Below are 20949 nucleotides of genomic sequence, written 5' to 3'. Positions count from 1 at the left end.
GATTCTAAAGTGATTTAAAAAACGGTTATGAAACAGCGCTTTTAAACAGAGAATGCAGTATCAAATAGGTCAATTTAATCATCTATTTACAAATTCAAACTGACAGCATATATAGGGATACCCATTTTATGTATGTTCTCTCAATAAGAGTTAACAGAAGTGGAGCAGTTAGAACACCTTAATAAAAAAGTTTTCGAACATAAACATTAAAGTGTATCATCAAGAATACGTGTCCAAGAAAGAACATCATATTAACAGACAATAAGACTGAATTTAAATAACTACCAAAGTGATTCATAGTCAGTTTGTATGGATTAACATTTTCTCAATGCATTCTTCTTCATACAGGTAGTTATTCTAGACAAGTGGGTACTTTTATGTTTTGTTAAACAAGAAATTTTAAAATAACATGAACTAAATAGTTTAAAACTTTTTAAAAATATTATAATCAGAATTTTAGTTGTAATTTGAAGATTTTGAGTCAAGAGACTGGCTGACGATGCCCTAAATGAGGGCGAAACATGTCCCAACAACTGAATCGATGTTAATGTAAAGATTCTATTTCTAAAGAAAAATAAATTGTATTGAAAAGGTGGACACCTTCAAAGATTGTTTTGAATAAATACTATATGACAGTTCAATACGGACCAAGAAAATGAGATTTATAACATGTAATATAGTAGCCAACCAGGCAAACTAAATTCTGAACAAGTTTCTCAACCTCAAAATCAAAATAAGTAAAATAGGTAAAGATATAAGTTTTCTGAAAGAATGCTTAAGACACAATTTAGTACCCAATTTTGTAAGACCTACACAAAGAAAAGGCTATCTAACAGCTAAAATGAATAACATCCAAATTAAGGTAAACCAAATCTGGCTAAAAAACGAAATAAAATGTCTATACAAGAAGAAAACATATTTAAATACTCAGCTGTACAAGACGCATTTAAACGCATCCCAATAATTAGCTCCCTTAGAATGGAATTCATTTCAAATGCACATAAATAATAAATTAAAAACCATTTTAAGTAGGAAACAAAAAACACTAGAGGATAAACTCTCACGCCTCAAAAGAACCTACTCGAAGTTAACAAACCAGACTACCAAAACAATAAATTCTAACTCAACAGATACAAACAACACTCCACTCACGGTAAACATATCGAACATACAGTTTTCAGAAGAAGAAACAAAATTACTTAATAAAGGACTAAAATTTAACTGGCCTAGTTTTCATAAAGAAAGAGATATAACAACAATAGATGAAGTTGAAACCAACATATCCAGGCTCCCCATAGAACAGAAAAACGACACAAGACATGAAAAAAAGAAAAAACTCACCAATTTGGCTAATGAACTAAATACAAATTCTAAACTCATGAACCACAAATTAAACAAAGATCTACAAATTAAAATAAAACAGAATGACATCATAGTCACTAAAGCCGATAAATGAAGAGCCACAGTCATACTGAATAAGAAGGATTATATTGATAAAACAGAAACATTTTTCTCAGATAACGCCAACGCCACCTCAAAATTATACTTAAAAAAACCAACTTTTTTACTATCTGAACATGAAACACAAAAATTAATTAATATGAATCCGAACATTCCTAAGGCAAGGGCTTTACCTAAAATCTATAAGGCTGAATTTCCTATAAGACCTATTATCAACAGTAAGAATAGTCCAACATACAAGACATCAAGATACATACACAGTTTCCTTAAAAACATTATGAACTTAACAACCCTTCTCCATTAAGAAATTCAATAGTTTTATGAACAATTACAAAAATTTTAAATACAGCCTAATCATGTCATGTGTTCATTCAATATAACTAACATATACTCAAATATCCCAAACAAAGAAACAGTTAACATTATTAAAGAAAATCTAACTAAGCATAGCCATCTCAGTAATCTTGAGATAAATGACTTTATTAAAATATTAAATTTTGTGCTAGACAATAATTTTTTTCACATTTAATGGGAAATTTCATCAACAAATGGATTATGTATGGGGGATACAATTTCAGGTATTTTAGCAGTGGATCATCTAGAACACACTAAAATATTATCTAAAATACAAGGCCTAAACTTATGGTTACGATACATGGATGATACATTTACAATAATAGATCAAGAACCACTGGCGTAGCCCACTCTCAGCAGCCCTAAAGAAATGAAAAAGTTTTTTAAAAATGGTAGCCCGGTCGATATGAAAAGAAGCTGGACCTACCGAGTGCGGTGACAGATCTTCAGTAGATATTGATGGTTTTGATTGTTACCATGTAATTATACCCAACAAAACCATAGCTTCTGTACTCTTAACATAAACCGGCTGCATTACTGAAACCGTTTGTAAAATTGATAATATCGTTCTTCGTTTGTGAGGAAGTAGAATCTTCATTTAATTTGTCATCTTAATAAACAAAACCACTTTGGTACTACGCCTCGTGAAGGTGACTACCTTCCAGGTCGTAGATTTTTTTATTATGAGAGACTCATGGCCAACTCTATTGCACCCAAAAACAATGCTGTCTCTTCCCCATCCCATGCCTTTCTTAACTCTGTCAGTGCCAGGAATCGAATGCAGGATGCCTTAAGTAAAATTCTAAAATAAGGAGTCCTAAAAGTAAACAGCTGGCCCCGTGGTGTAACGGTAGCGTGCCTGCCTCTTACCGGAGGCCCCGGGTTCTATTTCCAGCCAGTTCAGGGATTTTTACCTGGATCTGAGGGCTGGTTCGAGGTACACTCAGCCCACGTGCTTATAATTGAGGAGCTATCTGACTGAGATGGCGGCCCCAGTCTAGAAAGCCAAGAATAACGGCGGAGAAGACTCATCATGCTGACCACACAACACCTCGTAATCTGAAGGCCTTCGGGCTGAACAGTGGTCGTATGGTAGGCGATGGCCCTTCAGGGCTCTTATGACATGGAGTTTGGTTTGGAAAAGTAAAGAGAGAAGGAAGCGACACACCTGCAAGTCTCTTTAGCTTCCAGCTAGTTCTTCGGGTCTCATGCATTTGGGACAGTTGGAAAATGTACGCCTTAATAAATGCTCCTCATAAAACCTTTGTAAAAATACTAACTGCATCTATTTATAACAATAATCACGAACGCCTTCTTTTCATGTCACTCAGTTTGTTGAGTCGCTGTCCTTCGGAGTCCGAGTTCGCCAGTTCAAATCCCGGCTTGGGTTGGTGGCCCTTAAAACAGCTCCATGTCGGTTTCTGGCACATTAATAAAAATTATACATGTTACAGGTGAACTATGTAGCATGAGTGGAATGTAATTTTTTTAAAGACTTTATTGGCGAAGTACTATATAATGTTTTATTTATCATGACCTAACCTGCACTGTTATTTGTAGAGCATAAGATAATTTAATGACCTAACCTGTACTGTATAATGTTGTAACATAGGCATTTGTAAATAGTAGAATTCTGTCTATATTTCCTGGAAAGATCCAGAAAGTTACATAAGTTTTGTACAGGGTGTGTTACTTTGTTGGTATGTGTTCTAGAAAGTGTGTTCTGTCTATTCTGGAAAAATACGACTTTCACGATCATGCGTATTCTAGAATGTTAGTCAAAGTTCGCGATCGAAAGTAAGGTTGTGATTGGTGAGTCTAGGTGGCGATAGGGAACACGTGCACTCTGATTGGTTGCCTCCAAGTCCAGTAATTCCTATATATAGTGAGCGAGGCAGTGTTCCAATCAATTCTGTATCCTGAATTCTGTAGGTCTCAGTTTATCTGTCTGCGAGCAGCCTATCTGGTTGACGTCCCCCGGCTTCGGGGATGGCGCTCTGCTCGGGTAAGCACTCTTGAATTCCGTTCCTGCTAAAAATTCCGTAATGTTCCGATTTGCTTTTCATACAGGAGTCTGCCCTAACCTCGCCTAGATTCACCAAATTAGTTACTTATGATGCCTTAGTTTGTCAGCTAGACTTACCTGTTCATTTCCGAGGCATTCCCGTTTTGTTTCACTAAAATATGTATATTGTAGTTTAATAGGATTTTCCTTGGGGTTTGCCTCTGATAGTTCTGTATCACTTTAGGTACGCTACATTTTGGATAACCTGTAAATTGCATTGTACTACTGCATTGGTAACTAGATGTATAGTTGATTTGAAATTTGAGTTTACACTGCTACGAAATAAGCGATGTATATCACTGATCTTATAGCTCGTAACTTGGAATGTATTTGTAAAATTATCTTTTAAATAATATATTTTAAAATCTAAGGATCACGGCCATTTATTTCGGAATCCGCTATCTAAGCCATGTCCATGCCTTTGGTAGGTTCCCAGCCCTTCCATCTTCCCGTTTTGTCGTTCACTAGTTGGCCCCACTGATAGTTACGTACTTGTTTCATTGGAGACCCGCGTAATGCTAGGTACTGTTTTTCCGAGTGTGTAGTGTTTTCTTATATTGTGCATTGTACTCTTACCTTCCTTTTTTAACTGTGTTTGTGCCTTGTTTAGTGTTACCCCTGTAGTAGAGGTAACAATACATACAAAACTGTAACTTTATACTACCATATTCTGTATCCCAGGCTTGCGAGGGAAACTAACAGGACAAGGTAAATCTTACCTAGCATATGTTGTGACGTGTATTTTTCTTCACCAACTAACAAAATATCTATACCCATATCCCTTACATTCTATATACACTGAATATCAAAAGTTTTGACCACACTATTATGTTTTTTAATTTGAAGTACTCTTCCAACATTTGAGTCCAAAAGAAACAATTGCCATTCCATTTAGTAATGTGAATATTGACATACAATACAACACACACAAGTACCCATAAAATGTAATTAACTATATGCAATTTTAATTTTAGTTATAAGACACCACAATTTGCAGCCACGTAAATATTCGGGTACTTGTCGCGCAGGCAGGGACAGGTGGGAGTGAAGGGTAGTAGTAGGCAGAACAAGCTCATTATGTTCTTCGTTCCTGTTCTGTAAACATGAACGTTTTATGGTATGATGGGGCAGAAAAGAAAAAAATACGTCATTTGAAAAGAGACAACTTGTTATTTTCCATCATCCTAAAGGGCGTCCTGAAAGAGAGATTGCTGGATTGTTAAAATAAGTCAGAGTACTGTAGGTGATATTATAAGAAGATTCAACAGAAAAGATAGAATTGAAGACAATCCTGAAACAGGGGAACCAAGGAAGCTGAGTAGAAGAAAGGAAACTGGAGTAATAAGAAAAATTAAGAAAAATCCAAAGTTAGCGGCAACAAAAATTTCTGCCGTAGTGCTGCAGGAATATGAGAAGGAAGTTCACCCTGAAACTGTACGGAGAATTATCAGAAGAGAAGGGTATTGTGGCAGAGTGAACAGGAAGAAACTCATGGTAAATGAGAGAAATAGAAGGTAAAGATTGGACTTCATAAATCAACACATAAATAAACCTATCTGTTGGTGGGATGAAGTAATTTTTGTAGATTAAAGTCAAGTGCAGATGATCTCTTCAAACAGAAGAACTATGGTTTGGAGAAAACCAAATGAAGAGCTTCAAACAAAGAATCTGCAGCCCACAGTTAAACACAGAGGTGGAGGTGTCATGACTTGCAGCGCCATGCTGTCATCTGGGGTGGGCAAATTAGTATTCATTGAATGTAAAATAGACAAGCATAAGTACCTGAATATTCCAAAGGAGAACTTACCAAAAAGTGACGAACATTTAGGGCTTTCGGGCAAGTTGAAATTATATCAAGACAATGACCCGAAACATAAATCGAATATTGTGAGGCTATGGATGCTGTTATGTCGAACCCGAAAATCTACCCGATAAAACAGAATTCGTCTGATGGTTTATTATTTTCCACAAACTTAAAACTTTATTTACATCATTCTTTTCTGATCAAAACAAACTGTTCTCAAAACCAAAGAGTACAAAATCTGGTGGGTGCATTCCATTTAGTCTCTGGATGTAACATACCTCCCACCTTTTGGTTTTCCTAATTCCCCTGTTAACAGAAAACCAATATGAACAAATAAAAAAAATCTGACAATCATTTTGCCTACACAGTTTAACAAGACAAGAACTTATCACAAAACTTAAGTCCTATGTCATGCAGGGAGTTTCACCAAACATCCACTTTTCATTTTCACTTTGTCTTTTACAGTAGAAACAACACTTTCATGCTCATTATCTCCATCATATTCCACCTGTAAGGTATCCTGCGATGAAGTCATCTCCAGTGGGTACAAACGTAGAATGGGCCTGATCATGTCCCGTCCAGCAGTCTGCAGTCGAACTACTCTTATGTTACCATCTTTACGAGGAAACATCTCAATCACTTTACCCAAAGGCCAATCGAGCCTTTTCCTCTGATCAGAGCCTACTAACACAATGTCACCAATCTTTAGCATCCTTCGACATTTTTCTTTAACTTGCGGCTGTACTAAAAGGCTCAGGTAATCATCACGGAATCTTTTCCTCAATTCCTCCCGTAAACACTGCAGGTACTTGGCCCATTTTCTGAGATCAGTCTTGTCAAGGCAATCAAGATCAGGGACTCCAATGGACCGGTTGTCCTGCAGGAACATTGCAGGAATCAATGGCACTAAGTCGCTTGGGTCCTCAGACAGGTACGTCAAGGGCCTAGAATTTACCACAGACTCCACATCGCATAGGACAGTCAAAGCCTCTTCGTAGGTAAGAGGCTCTTCCCAATGTCCTCTTCAACAACTTCTTGACCATTTGAATGGTTCTCTCCCACCATCCACCCCACCAAGCAGCCGTGGGTGGAATGAATTTCCACTGGATCCTCCTTGAAGATGTTTCCTCTTCCATCCTATGCCAGTCCAAAGAGTCAAAGGAATTCACAGCTCCTGTGAAGTTGGTCCCATCGTCACTGTATATAACTCTGGGTCATCCCCGCCTTGCAAGAACTCTCCTAAGACCTTGAAGAAATGCTTCTGTGGAAAGGTTTAACACCAGATCAGTATGTACAGCTCGATACACAGCACAAGTAAACAACAAAATCCAAGCTTTCTCTCCGCCCCTTAAAATCAACGGCCCAGCGAGATCAACCCCACTGACCTCGAAGACTGACGAATCTTTTACTCTATCTTCTGGCAATGGTGCATCAATTTTCTTTGACTCAAATCGTTGACATTTGACACATTTTGTGATCACCCTCTGTACTGTCTTCCGACCTCTTAAAATCCAGTATTCTTCCCTTAATATTCTAAGTAACACCTCAACACTCACATGAGAATATTGTATGTGGTAGTCTCGGATTGGAATCTCTACAAGTTTGTGACTGGAAGGCAGAAGAATGGGATATCTAAAATTTTCCTCATCTTCTCTTTGAACAATTTTAGTCTTCAGCCTCAGAAGACAATCTTGGTCCACAAAGGTGCAAAGGGAGTTCAGTCGTTGTCTTTCAGTTTCTTCCAGAACCCCTGTCTGGACAAGATGCAGGAGCCTTCTCTCTGCCTGTGCTAGTTCTGAAGCAGAGAGATCACCCCCACTTTCAAAACTGCTTCGTTTCAATGATTTTCCAACAAATTGCAGTATCCATCCTATGAGCCTGACAATTTGAGAAAACTTGGAAAATCTTCTTAGGTACCAGGCATCCCCCTTCTCTGCTGAGGAAGTGATCACTGATGGAGATATTTTTCTTCTCTCTTGTTTGATGATGTCATCATCCATGTTGACTCTGATGTCAGCTACTCCCCTTCTGCCAACTTCAACCAGTGAGGACCCTCCCACCATTTGGAGTCTATAAGGACTTCTACGGAATAGCCTCGAGATGGAAGGTCAGCTGGATTCTGCTCCCCAGGAACATGCCTCCAGTCATCTTGTCTCGTCAGAGATCTAATCTCCTTCACTCAATTGTTCACAAATACTCCCCATGACTCATCTCTCTTGATCCAATACAATGCCGCTGAAGAGTCCGTCCAATAAAACTCGGAGATGTTCAGGTTCAGACTTTCTCTGACCGAGTTTGCTACTCGACTACCAATACAACATGGCCGGAGTTCCAATTGCGGCATTGAAATTTCCTTCAGTGGTGAAACTCTTGTCTTTGCCATGATCAGCTGAACAGAAACAATCTCTTCAGTACCGGTACAGCTTCGTATGAAGACAGCTGCAGCATAAGCACTCCGGCTGGCATCACAAAATGTATGTAAACTCCAGGTTTGTTCAGACCTGCTTACTACAAAATGTCTCGGTATTTTCACTTCAGAAAGTCACCAAACTTCAGTTTCCCATTTTCTAAACTACTTCTGTACATCCCCTGGCAATGGATCATCCCACCCCATCTTCAAATTCCAGCTATCCTGAATGAGAAGTTTAGGGAATAGGGTCAGATGACATGAAAAACCAATGAGATCAAAAATTCTCTGAGCAGATAACAAGATTTTTCTTCGTGTAACACATCCAGTCTCATTTTGAGGCCTCATATCACAGTACAATACATCTTCTTCCTTGTCCCATAATAATCCAAGAACAGGAGAAATCTTCTCAAAAGTATTCTCTTTTCCCCTTGAGGTGCATTCCCAGCCACGTAGTTAAAATCTGGCTCCTGAAAGTAGTTTCATAGATTTCTCAACAAATTGGGTCGTTTCCTCATCTGAATCAAGAGATGTTACGCAGTTGTCGACGTAGGATGAGCTAATAATACCAATATAAATGGTCCGTTATTGGACATTATAAATTTTCCAGCTAGCTCATTCCTGGTTGCCAGCGTTTCGCCCCCATGTGCTAGGCTGGGCTCATCAGTTGGTACCTAGCACACCTACCAAGATGCATGTCTAGCGCATACAGTGGAGGCCACTGCGTAGGCTAATTATAGCCACCGGCAGTACAAATGCACTATGAGAGACTTTGTCTCATTACCAAAAATTGATGCCTGCTTGGCCATCAGACGATACAGATGTTGATTCCCATAGGGAAATCTGAAATATTTGTTCCGAATGAGTAAATTTATAATACCAATATAAATGGTCCGTTATTGGACATTATAAATTTTCCAGCTAACTCATTCCTGGTTGCCAGCGTTTCGCCCCTGTGTGCTAGGCCGGGGTCTTAACGGTGTGGTTGAATTTTCTTTGAATACACCTCTGTGAGGTAAATAGTGACATTTATTTTCAAGGTTTTGAAAGGGTACCTCTTTAATCACCCCTTATTGAAGCCAATCCTGAAACACAACATTGTATTCCTGATATTTGTTGCCACTCAACAGTTTGTTAGTTGTCATTCTGCACCTCTTCTCAGCAATTTCCAAATTGTTGTGGAGGTGTGCTAGGTACCAACTGATGAGCCCAGCCTAGCACACGGGGGCAAAACGCTGGCAACCAGGAATGAGTTAGCTGGAAAATTTATAATGTCCAATAACGGACCATTTATATTGGTATTATAAATTTACTCATTCGGAACAAATATTTCAGATTCCCTATGGGAATCAACATCTGTATCATCTGTATCGAATGAGCTCTTTAATAGTTGTGCTGTTTCTTGCAGTTCAGGAGGGCTGTTTTCTAAATGGAGATCAAGAACAGCACCCAACAAGAATGTACTACACTTGAGCCCAAATACAACTCGTCAATGAAGGAATATCTTGAATTTCTTCATGGAGGAATCCTCCCACCATAGGAATCTCAAGAAATCTCTGTCTGAAGGAGCAATAGAAATTTACAGAAAGGCCCTTTTTATGTCCGAAATTACTCCAATTTCACGACGGTGAAACCTGATCAGAATAGGTGGAATTTGTTCCAGCAGATTTGGTCCTTTCTCCAGGCACTCATTCAGAGATGGCCTTTCCTCACCCCTGCAAGAAGCATCAAATACGGGTCTTAACGGTGTGGTTGAATTTTCTTTGAATACACCTCTGTGAGGTAAATAGTGACATTTATTTTCAAGGTCTTGAAAGGGTACCTCTTCAATCACCCCTTATTGAAGCCAATCCTGAAACACAACATTGTATTCCTGATACTTGTTGCCACTCAACAGTTTGTTAGTTGGCGTTCTGCACCTCTTCTCAGCAATTTCCAAATTGCCGTGGAGCTCCTCAGATACCTCATTCCATGGTAGATGGACTTCGTAACGGCCATCCTCGTCGACTGAGACAGTCTTCTTAAAATGATCCAAGATAGCCATTTCTATTTCTTTCTTCAATGTCTTCTCAGCGGGATCCCTAATTCCCAGGGTGTCCAACTTCCATAAATCAGTGATTCAGTGATTAAAGTCAACATCGATGATACCACCATATTGGACGAGTCTGAGAGACTGTTCAGAGATAGCCTCCCCATAACAACCCATCCAAGTCAAGTCTTAACAGCCACTGGTCCACATCCCATGTTTTTTAATCTTCCAGTGAGAAGTATTCCGTAGGTGTCCGCTCCTAAAATAAGTTCAATTTCAGGCGTCCCTTCTCCATAATCAGAGAGAAAGATTCTATTTTTTCGAGTTCTTTCATCCAAGGACCACTTTGGATTCTAGGGATAGTACCACAAATTATCGGTTGATCCAGTACAGGGATCTTACATGTGTACCTGCCATCTAAACTGCTCAACTGTATAATTAAAATGTAGATGCTCTTTTGATTCAGTTCCTCCAAACAGAGCATGAATCATGTTTTCAGATCCTGACGGTTCCAGTCCGATGGTATCTACCAGTTTCTTTAATACATATGATAGTTGTGATCCACTATGAGTGCTCTTACTACCCGATCCCCTTTCCTTCCTGTGATCTTCACCAACAAGGTCTGTAGAAGAACATCCTGACTACAGTTTTGGTTACCCAAAGTAGCACCAGTACCTTCCTTTTTGTCTTGTGTTTCTTCCATATTTTCAATGGAAATATTTGAAGGTAATGTTGGGCACATTAGAATAACATGTTTCTTTCCACAGAAGTGACACAGTACATTACCCTTACAGATCTTGGCAACATGACCAGGTCTCAAGCACTGAAAACAATACCCCGCTTTCATCAAAATATTCTTTCTTTCCATTAGTCATCTTCTGCGCCTTGAAGCACTCTTTGCTCTCATGAGATTTTCTGCAGAATACACATACATTTCCAGGATCTTTAATGTCTCCTGTGAACAGACTACTAGCAGTGGCCATGTTTTCCACTTTGTCTAACCTAGGTTTCTGCTTTGTAGGCTTCTAATTTGCTGTATTAAATCCTCCCTGGGCAAGTGCTACCCTCTGTTCACCTTCCACTTCATTCTTGAGGAATAAAGTCAGTCGTGAGAGTTTGTCACGGTATAAATCCTTGGTAGAGTCACTAACAGGGTGATGGACAGAATTTCTAAGCCATATTCTCAGCAAGTCTTCTGGTAGAGATGACTCAACTAACAGAAACAAGAATGATGTGTACTTGTCAGCAGTCATGCCCAGAGATTCAAGGAATCGAAGGTGGGATTCTAAGCGATCGTAGAGCTGAAGGGGAGTCAGTCTTTGTGTTGAAGAAACATTTGGAATCACAAGTCCAAGTAGTTCGCGAACATAAAATTCTACGAGTAATTCTTCTTTTCCGAATCTACTTTTAAGACACTGAACTGCACTATCAAATTTTTTAGCTCTACTTCCCTCAACAGTACATTGGATCAAATATTGAAATTTATCTTTTTTTTTTCTATGTCTGAATCATCATGAATTCGACGGAACTGACTCCAAAACCTTAACCAGTCCCTAACCTCAAGGGTTATGAATTTCATGTTGTTGGTCCGTACTGAACTGAGAATAACATATGAATAGTAACACAGTAAAGGTTTCCACCTATTCAGTACTAATATGTATTTACAATGTTATAAATTACATGGAACTAGTTTCGACCCACCTAGGGGTCATCATCAGCCATATTAAAGCATACATAAGTTTTTGTCGAATCCTAAAACATGTTATTTTTAACTGTAATAGTCGTATGGATTTATAATTTATAAAGTGAAGTGTGGTAATGAGATGAGAAATGTTAGTATGGTACAGGTGAGTAGTAAATAATAATATATTAACAAACAAGTTTGGAACAAAGTACAAGTGGGGTGCTTAGAGTTGTAAAAATATAACCTCGTGGATGTCAGTAGTCCTCGTACTAAAGAATCAATGTAAAATAACACATATAAACATATATACAAGTATGTACAAAGTCTGGAGAGTAAAGAGTGATACTCTTTTGATGTCGAGTCAGCTTGACACTGATCACTTAAGCAGAGAAATTAGGCATTTGGTGTATTAAAGCTGTGTTGATCGGTTGCGTTGTTGATTGTTGGACGTGAAGTTATTTTTGAATTTCTGGTTGAGAAGAAGGTGGAAACTGCGCGTGGATATATTGATTCTCAGTTCTTAGCGGAAACCAAATTGGACCTGTTTAAATGGAGAAAGTCGGTAAAAACAAAAAATGGAGATAGGAAAAGGTTAACATAAAGTGAAAGGACACTTACCTCGCGCTGCGGTGTGTGTAGTATAGCTGATGGTGTGCGATTGGTGGCGGGGAGAGAAGTGTGGGTAGAGAGGAGGGCAGGCGCGTGCGGGTTAGGAGGGGGTTAGGAAGAGTGGGGGTGGCTTGGGGTGAGGTGGGGGTGGGGAGCTTTTAAGGCGGGGCTGAAGGGTGCAGGAGAAAGGGTAATTGTCTCGGAAAAGTACCTTTGATTAGACTTAGGATTGAGTTTTGGTTGGCTGCATTATTGTTTCTGAGGAAAGTGATGAATAGATCGAAGAGTATGTTAGGTTTCTCTGAGATTTCATTGAGATTGTGACTGGCGTTGAAGTATTGGTCTAGGTGTATGTAGTAATTTTCCATTATGTTGAGTAAAGAGCCTTTGTTTGCTAATTCGAGGATGTTCATGTCCTGTTCGATATTGGTGAAATTATGGTTATAATCATGCATGTGTTGGCCGAGACAATTACCCTTTCTCCCGCACCCTTTAGCCCCGCCTTAAAAGCTCCCCACCCCCACCTCACCCCAAGCCACCCCCACTCTTCCTAACCCCCTCCTAACCCGCACGCGCCTGCCCTCCTCTCTGCCCACACTTCTCTCCCCACCACCAATCGCACACCATCAGCTATACTACACACAACGCAGCGCGAGGTAAGCGTCCTTTCACTTTATGTTAACCTTTTCCTATCTCCATTTTTTGTTTTTACCGACTTTCTCCATTTAAACAGGTCCAATTTGGTTTCTGCTAAGAACTGAGAATCAATATATCCACGCGCAGTTTCCACCTTCTTCTCAACCAGAAATTTAAAAATAACTTCACGTCCAACAATCAACAACGCAACCGATCAACACAGCTTTAATACACCAAATGCCTAATTTCTCTGCTTAAGTGATCAGTGTCAAGCCGACTCGACATCAAAAGAGTATCACTCTTTACTCTCCAGACTTTGTACATACTTGTATATATGTTTATATGTGTTATTTTACATTGATTCTTTAGTACGAGGACTACTGACATCCACGAGGTTATATTTTTACAACTCTAAGCACCCTACTTGTACTTTGTTCCAAACTTGTTTGTTAATATATTATTATTTACTACTCACCTGTACCATACTAACATTTCTCATCTCATTACCACACTTCACTTTATAAATTTTAAATCCATACGACTATTACAGTTAAAAATAACATGTTTTAGGATTCGACAAAAACTTATGTATGCTTTAATATGGCTGATGATGACCCCTAGGTGGGTCGAAACTAGTTCCATGTAATTTATAACATTGTAAATACATATTAGTACTGAATAGGTGGAAACCTTTACTGTGTTACTATTCATATGTTAGTCCCTAACCTCTCCGGAAAATTTTCGAAGTTTGATTTTTGGCAGTTTGAGTTTTTCTGTGAGAAACCTACGAAACCATCACTCGATATTTGATTTCCTTCATTTGTACGTTGTGTTAATACAACACACTCCATTCTCTGATGAGCTTCATCCACTTTATCACGATATTCATTCACTGTATCGTATTCATGTGTGTATCGTTCTTCGTCACTGTCGTCGAGAAGCATTTCTAATATTTTCTCATCGGCATCCTTCAGTTCATTTTCTAGTCGTTCTAGTTTAGTAAAATGCAATCTTACCTTGTTGGGGTCTATTTCCACCATCATCGCATCATATGTTTTCGTGAACATCGCACGTATTGGTTTTTGCAATTTAGTCAACTTATCCATTTCAAATTACTGCTTTGTTCACGTCCGGTCACGGTCGCCACTAATGTTATGTCGAATCTGAAAATCTACCCGATAAAACGGAATTTGTCTGATAGTTACTCAGGTGGTGACTTTTATTATTATCCACAAACTTAAAACTTTATTAACATCGTTCTTTTCTGATCAAAACAAACTGTTCTCAAAACCAGAGTACAAAATCTGGTTGGTGCATTCCATTTAGTCTCTATATGTAACAGACGCTGTACAATTGCCTCAAAGTTTTGGATACACTTCCTCAGAGTTTGAACTTAAACCCTATTGAAAATCTATGGGATGAACTGAAGAGAAAAGTTAAGACAAATGCCAGTGACATCAAGGCAAGCTTTAAAGGATAGAATAATGAAAGAATGGAGACAAACAAGTCCAGATTACACGAGAAAACACACTCACAGCATGTCTAAATGTTTGGAGCAAGTAATAAAGCAAAAGGGAGTTCATACAAAGTTTGGAATGTACTGTGGTGTGTTTTATTCACATGTTGCCTGAAAATCTTTTGTGGCTGCGATATTGGGGATATTTTAAAGTATTATTGTTTGTTATTTCTGTAAAGTTTTCACCTATAAAAATGCTGTTATGTTATTTATTATGTGTGTCCCATTTCAATTTATGCCAAGATTGTTCCTATCCGTAGCAGTTCTTGACATTTTACTCTGGCAGGGCTGTGCCACCATCTCTTTCCTCTTCCCAATCGGTCCAGTTTTCACTGCCCAGTACCACGATACTTTCAGATGAATAATAATAATAATAATAATAATAATAATAATAATAATAATAATAATAATAATCCCATGACACTAGCTGAATAGAAATCTGCTTGCACTACAACGTTAATTAATTCATGGCATTTATGCACACACATTAACAGGCTAACAGCTAATGCAATCCCGACTACTATGGCACTGCAATGTTTCACTGATCACGATCACAAGTGATAATAACAACATTCATGAAAACAAATAAACGGTGTGTTCCCGAATTTCTCTCTCCTTGCTTGAATTTCAACGTATGACAACGTATTTAACAAGACCACTCTACAAATGTTATGGTTACATTTTGAATTTTTAATGTAGCTTTTTTATAGAACTGAATTGTTTAAATAGTCAGTATAATGGAATTCATTGTTCTGTAAAATGTTTGGGAATTAATCTCTAACATCAATTACTATAAGACATTGGGGAAAAAGCCTAGGCACATTGTAAAGTGGTTGGCGATGTTGTTGAGGGCTCCGCCGTTCAGAGCTTACACGCACCTGCACTCTCTTTTCCCCTGACAAGCCCATATTGTCCATCCAGGCTCCTCCCACACCCTGCACACTTGCTAAGTCTAGAGACCTACTGAGGATTCTCCTGCCAGAGCCTGACCGCCTCAAGACTAAAGAGAAAACATCATGCTTGCTGGACAGCAGCCATGGTTTGAAGGCCTTTGCCATTTCCTTGAATATAAAAAAGTGAAATAATAATAACATTGTATAGCCGAATATCGTACCATTTAAGTTCGACTTCGTTACATTTGTCCGTCTCTCTGTGTAATCAATTACAGAGTGAAATGGTTTTGAAAAGGTGGTGGGGCGATGTCCAAAAGCCCTTCATGCACGAACCGCCACTGGTTCCTATATTATATTTTTCTGTTAATAAAGGTCTACAAATAGCACAAAACACTAGTGCCCAATTAAGAGAGAGAGAGAGAGAGAGAGAGAGTGTGTGTGTGGGGGGGGGGGTTTCTTTGCTACATTATTTGTATAAAATGTCACTTCTTTATAGCTTATCACATGGGCATTAGTATAATAAAATTACCCTATTTATTCTAAACCAGAATATTGCATCTTTACTCGAACTATATATTCTTGCATTCATTTCACTTGTACTCAGAATATGTGAAATGCTGCAGTTATATTGGGATGGGAATAACAGAGGTTGGCAGGGGGGGGGGGGGGGGGTTAGGGATTGTCACCCAAGGAGTCCAGACACCCCAGGAGTTTTAACGAATGTACTTTTATTAAGCATTTTATATAATTATAATGTATCACATTATTAGCTTCGGGAATCTGCATGAATCCACCACTCTTACTTGGTATTCTACATCACCTGAACTCGAAATTTGGACACCTATCAAAATAAAATTCTGGATGAAGAACTACCTTAATGGGCCCCCTCCAAACTGAAATCCAACATTCAACACGTTGATGGATTATTACAAAAGTTTTCTGTAATGACTTGCCTGCTTTCAGGATTCAGTGGGGTTTTTCCTCTGCTTCCTCGATCAGCTTCTTCTCTTCTCGTAGTTTGTTGTCACTCTTTTTTCATTCTTAGCATTTCTTTGTACGTTTTCCTCGCCTCAACGTATTTTTGTAGATGGTGTTGGTTGCTACTGGATCTGGATCCTGAGTTTCCTGTCTTGCAATGTAGCATTCTTTGTCGAACCATTTCTTGGCCGTTCTCTGGGTGTTTGGTTTCGTAGTTGAGGCCAGTAGAATTTGCTATAGTTTTGTCGTGGCTTCGTCAATGTCTTCCCGTGCGATCATTGCCTTTATTTCTGGTATGACTCCTTTGTTTACCTTCCATAGGTTCATGTATAGCCTTCTCGAGAAACTTGTGGTAATTCCGGAGCTTCCATGGGTGCATCTATATCTATGCAGAGGGAAGTCTTGACTGGTAGGTGCTTCCTGATTGGATTGCTGAGTGCAACCCTCTGCTTCACTTGGACTATCCCTTGGTTGCTGAGGAATACCAGGTCATTTGTGCTTTTCCCGTTATGTCCTATGTATGTATACTCATCTCCTGTGTTCACTAGTTTCAGACCGTTGTCTATTAGGAAGTCTATATCATTGTCAGTTTTTATGCTTCTTTTGTCAATCCAGCAATGGAAGCCCCCGGCTACAATGAGGGGCTTATTGTCATTGAATACATCAATGGCTCCTCCTAAGCTGTCTATGATTGTTTCTGCATCTATATTTGGGTTGAAGTAGGCTATTATTATGTTGATGAGTTGGTAGATAATGACATTGTGAACTGAGATTTGAAAACTGCTCTTGTTAGTTGCAGAAGTGGCTTGATGTAGCAGCTGACTCCCCCTTCGGGGCGTCCTCTACATCCTTGTTTTCCACTGATATGGGTGCCGTAGAATCCCCGTATGTCAATTCCCTCTGTGGTGAGGGTCTCTGTAAGTATTACGATGTCGTATGTGTCCCAATTTGTGCTTGTATCTCTAGAGAGTAGCGTTTTGAATCCTTCTATGTTCCATAGCATCGTTTGGACTGATACATAGTTTCTGTCTGCAGTGGGTGCTGCGTGGTTGTCGCAGTTGTGTGTTGAGCTGGTGTTGTTGGACGAGTTGATTGGTTCGCTGTTAGAACTTGTAGGGACGAAAAGTTACCCTCTCGGGCCAGAAGGTTGGGTCATCCATGGTTTCCTTTTTCGAGAATGGGACTGTGAGCCTGTAGGCTTTGCTCTGTCCTTTTGAGTTTAAGGGCATGGTTTCTCGAACGTCCTTTATGTATTTGCCGCGAAGTGGTTCTTTATGTCTTCCTCTGTAGTGGTGGGGTCTAGTCTTCCAACATAGAACCATGCTAGTTTTTCGGCAGCTCTCAGGTTTTTCCTGTTCCTGTACCGTATTGGTTACGTTTGTACCCAGTGCAGGTGCCCTGTGTGTCCGTGGTTGCTTGTAGCATGCTGCTGGTTTGTTCTTTAACAGTGTGGTTTTGAGTCAGGCCAAGGGCGTGGTCTTGTGTGTTTAACAACTTAAAAAATAAATGTAAGACAGCTTGGTCAGTTATAAAAGATGAAATTGGTAGGACAGAGCATAAAGCGTCAGCGCCAATGGAACCTAATATATTGAATGAATATTTTGTAATTAGTGTCATATAAATGAACCATAGTAACATCTTTTGAGCTCAAGAAACAATGTACAATAGCATGTTAAAAATAATTGAATTCCTGAAACTTACAGATCTCCATTTAGATGGCAAGGGATAAAGCCTAAAAAAGTCCTTATAATAGTATCAGAATTAAATTCCTCAAATTGCTGCTTAAGGCAACGCTCCGAAGATAAACATCAATATGTTGGTCATTTTGGTGAAATGTTTTTTATGACTAAAATTTAAAGGATTGAGTTTCTTTTTTCTTGTCACGAAGTTATTTCATCGAATCAAGCAATTTATCACTGTAAAACTGCTTTGTTTAAAAATTGTAATTTTACATTTCAATCCCATGTTTCTCCCATAATATTCTGCCGAATGTAACAAAATTTGTATGTTATATGTATCACAGATATATTAAGAAACCTGCATATGGAATTTTTGATTGCAGAATTTTTTAGTAAAAAACGTAAAAATTACACAAACTTTGGTACGATATATCTCCTTATATAAATGATGCACAAAAAAATTGATACGTAGTGCTTTTAAAAGAAGTATTATCTACCTAATTACGAATTTACATTAACATGTTAATTAAATTTCATGAAAAAAATGGAATTAAAAATTCTTAAAAACAAAAATTTATTTTGGAAAAGCTATTAAGTATATATGAAAGAAATGTTCGTGATATCTCTACTTTTATGTAGCCGACATTCCCACAAAGTTTCGTGAAAATCCATGCATTAGTTAAAAATATATTTTTTACTCCGGAGTGTCGCCTTAAGGAACTATATTCTAAAACAAATTACTGACATAATACGAGGGGCATACTATATTGTTTTACATTTTATTTTTTGTACGTCTGGGTATGGTTCACATTTCACTTTTGAAGGTGGTGACGTGTAACCAGTGTCTTGTTCCACCGTTTGGTAGCAGCACACGCCCACGGGCGAACGAATACACTCCTCAAGCCATTTCATAACAACACTGTCAGCGTAGGAGCAGACACGGAAAGCAGTTTACAACTGGGTGGAAGGTTGGAAAACAGGGTGCACATCGGTGGACAAGGGAACCCGTTCTGGAAGGAATGTGACAGTGTCAACACCAGCCAACATTGCCTGGGTCGATCAGGCCATCCAAGGAAACAAATGCATCACATTTACGGAAATGGAGGCTGCCACGGGAATTAGCCGAAACACCCTGCAGCGGATCGTGCACGGCCACTTACAGTTGGGGAAGGTGTCATCCACGTGGGAGCCTAGATTCTTGTCTGCACACAAAAAGCAGAGGCGTGAGGACATGTGCAGACATCTTTTGCAACTCCATGATCAAGATCCAGCCAACTTCATGGCTGGGCTTGTGACTGGTGATGGTGATGAGAGACCTCTGCAGCCATTGATCAAATGGGATTCACAGTACTGCCACACCCACCATACTCTCCCAACTTGGCACCAAGTGATTATCACCTGTTCGGGAACATGAAGAAACCTCTGCGTGCTCGCCGTTTTGCGGATTTTTCAGAACTGGACACAGCTATCAAGGCATGGGTATGCAGCACTCCGAAGGAATGGTTTCAGGAAGGTCTGGAGAGACTGACAAATTGATGGCAAAAGTGCATACAGTTACAAGGAGATTATGTCGAGAAGGTGGATGTAACAACTGATGTGTAACGTACTTTATTTGGGTAGCAAAAAATAAAGCATAAAACAATACAGTACGCCCTTCGCATCAGTTCCCTTAACTCAGGTGATCAACTGGATACTGACTGAAGGAATTTTCCCAGATTGGCTGAAATTTACAGTCACAATACCTGTCTTTAAGAATGGTGATCGATTGGATCCAGGTAAGTATCGACCCATTTCAACTGTTCCAATTATATATAAAACTAGAATATTCTTCGCTGAGCTTAAGAGACAACAGATCTCCCATTCTATTAGAAAAGTTGATTTCTCGATTGTCATAACTGTGATGCCCTGTAGGGCAGTACGGCGGCATCTTACAGTTGTTATTGCTCTATTAGCACCACCCAGAGGACACGTGTAGGGTACTTTAAGGTTAAACCTACGGACGTTGAGCAAAGTTGTCTAATAAAATCTGCCACAAAAAGAACCATTCCTTGAGGCTATCGGAAGGATTACATTCCAGATTGGAATGAGGAAACCAGCTGCTTGTCCAGTGGAAGAATGTAGTCAAGAGAAAACAATCAAAATCCTGAAATCCCTAGATAATGATAGAAGAGAGAAGTGGGTAACAACTTTAAGGGATCTTAACTTCACACATTCCAGCAGAAAAGCATGGTCTCTCATCCATAAGCTCGATCCAACTTCCACACCATCAAGAAATGCGAAGGAAACGGCCGTGGCCTTAATTAAGGTACAGCCCCAGCATTTGCCTGGTGTGAAAATGGGACACCACAGAAAACCATCTTCAGGGCTGCTGACAGTGGGGTTCGAACCCACTATCTCCCGGATGCAAGCTCACATCTGTGTGCCTCTAACCTCATGGCCAACTCGCCCGGAGTTAGGTTCATTGTCGTGCTAACTTGCATCTTGCCGGTTAACACTAAGATCAACATCATCTTCACTTTCGTCAGTAGCAGCAGTGACACAGTAGTATTAATCGTTACAGGTATAATTGTGCTCCGTATTGACAGTTATCAGTTACAACATAAAATGTTAATTAAGGTCAACGTAATCAATACTTGTATTACTCGCTATTAGTTACAATTGGATAGTACATCAGCTGATGAACAATGGTAAAGACTAATCATTCTCTTACAAACTAAAAGACATACATAAAATATACATTTAAAAGATATGAACCTCCATGAGGATGACTTAAAATAATTGTCCATTGAGAACAGTGGAATGTCATGTTAAAATCAATGTACATACATAGAATA

At 39.1% G+C, this 20949-nt stretch overlaps 1 protein-coding gene across 1 annotated transcript in view; it reads right to left on the bottom strand.

The window, feature by feature from the left end:
• The window catches only part of Clk (circadian locomoter output cycles kaput protein Clock), a 938225-nt gene that overhangs the window by 14692 nt on the left and 902584 nt on the right, over window positions 1-20949 (bottom strand). The window lies entirely within an intron of this gene.

The sequence above is a fragment of the Anabrus simplex genome, chromosome 2 (genome assembly GCF_040414725.1).
Source record: "Anabrus simplex isolate iqAnaSimp1 chromosome 2, ASM4041472v1, whole genome shotgun sequence".
In the NCBI taxonomy this organism is placed as follows: domain Eukaryota; kingdom Metazoa; phylum Arthropoda; class Insecta; order Orthoptera; family Tettigoniidae; genus Anabrus; species Anabrus simplex.
The sequence above is the reverse complement of the archived record's forward strand: the minus strand, read 5'-3'. Positions and strand labels throughout refer to the sequence as shown.